We start from the raw sequence: 2,093 nt of genomic DNA, 5'->3' as shown, positions 1-2,093 counted from the left end.
CACTGGCAAGCCTTTGCAGCTTTCTCACAGCCACAACCCGTTTCTCCCCTCATAACTGTATTGACCCAGTTGATTTACGTACACTAGATACGGCCCGCCACATCATTTTATGTGGCCCGCGAAGACAAATTGTGCATCAAATTCGTGTGTCATTACTAGAATTGCAAATTGTCTTCACTTTTAATATCTTTTTTTTTTAAATATATTACCAGGTTTTACTCATCTGATTTGAAAACGAGTTATTTGTCAGTTTGTTTTGTAGCTTTTACTGTACAGGACTCTCAGAAAATTAGAATATTGTGATAAAGTTATTTATTTACTGTAATGCAACTAAAAAAACAAAAGTGTCATACATTCTGGAGTCATTACAAATCAACTGAAATATTGCAAGCCTTTTATTATTTTAATATTGCTGATTATGGCATACAGCTTAAGAAAACTCAAAATATCCTAGCTCAAAATATTAGAATATTTCCTCAGACCAAGTTAAAAAAAAAAAGATTTATAACAGCAAAACAAAATCAAACATTTGAAAATGTCCATTAATGCAGTGGTCCCCAACCACCGGGCCGCGGACCGGTACCGGTCCGTGGGTCACTTGGTACCGGGCCGCGGAGCCGCACAGGAAAAAAAAATAATAATAATTTTTTTTTCCTTTTTCATTGACGATCAATTCATTCAGGTTAAGACGCTCGTCCCGGTCACGTGACATGTTTCCCCAGTCGAGCCCGCAAAGCTAGCAAAAGTGAGTAAGAATTTATTTTGAAAAATATAAAAAATTTGGCGAATCTCTCCCAATTACATCTGTCGGTGCATCTGAAAAATAAGGACTCTTGACACAGGGCGCTCGTCTCGGTCACGTGACATGTCACCACAGTCAAGCCCGCGAGGCAAGCAAAAATGAGCAAGAAACAGAGAAGTTTGGAAAGCTTCTTCGGAAAGGGAAAAACGTCCAATGAGGACACTGAAGAAGAAGAGGCTACGACTTCTAAGAAAAGGAAAGCTGCATTTAAAAGAACATTTCTGGAGTCCTACTTAAAATGTGGATTTATCGCCACAGGTGACTCTGACGCGCCAAGTGCACTCCGCATATGTGGCAAAAGGCTAGCTAACGAGGCAATGAAGCCTTCAAACCTACTTCGGCACATAAAGACCAAGCATCCTGCATTTAAAGACAAACCTTAACCACTTCGGGTGTCATTGTCTCCGATTACGCCTAGATGGGAATGGCTCATTTCTGAGAAAAGAGCTCGGTGCTCCCACTAATTCAACGTTTTATTTTTATGTGGTTTATATTTGTTTTTATGCCAGTCGTATCATTTTATTTCATCCTATTTATATATCCATCCATCCATTTTCCGAACCGCTTAGTCCCCACGGGGGTCGCGGGCGTGCTGGAGCCTATCCCAGCTGTCATCGGGCAGTAGGCGGGGGACACCCTGAACCGGTTGCCAGCCAATCGCAGGGCACACAGAGACAAACAACCATTTGCACTCGCACTCACACCTAGGGACAATCTGGAGTCTTCAATCGGCCTACCAAGCATGTTTTTGGGATGTGGGAGGAAACCGGAGTGCCCGGAGAAAACCCACGCGGGCCCGGGGAGAACATGCAAACTCCGCACAGGGAGGGCCGGAGGTGGAATTGAACCCGCACCCTCCTACCTGTGAGGCGGACGTGCTACCCAGTGCCCCACCGAGCCGCGCCCTATTTATATATATAAATATTTAAATAATAAATATATAAATATATTTATTTATATAAAGGCCGGTCCGCGAAAATATTTCTGACACGTAACCGGTCCGTGGTGCAAAAAAGGTTGGGGACCACTGCATTAATGCACTCAGTATTTGGTTGGGAATCCTTTTGCACATATAACTGCAACCAATGCGGCGTGGCATGGAGGCAATCAGCCTGTGGCATTGCTGAGGTGTTATAGATGCCCAGGATGCTTCAATAGCGGCCTTTAGCTCATTTGCATTGTTGGGTCTGGTGTCTTTCAGCTTCTTCTTCACAATACCCCACAAATTCTCTATGGCGTTCAGGTCAGGGGAATTGGCAGGCCAATCGAAGACAGTAATGCCATGGTCAGT

Source organism: Syngnathus acus, chromosome 11 (genome assembly GCF_901709675.1).
Source record: "Syngnathus acus chromosome 11, fSynAcu1.2, whole genome shotgun sequence".
In the NCBI taxonomy this organism is placed as follows: domain Eukaryota; kingdom Metazoa; phylum Chordata; class Actinopteri; order Syngnathiformes; family Syngnathidae; genus Syngnathus; species Syngnathus acus.
Note: the sequence above shows the minus strand (reverse complement) of the source record.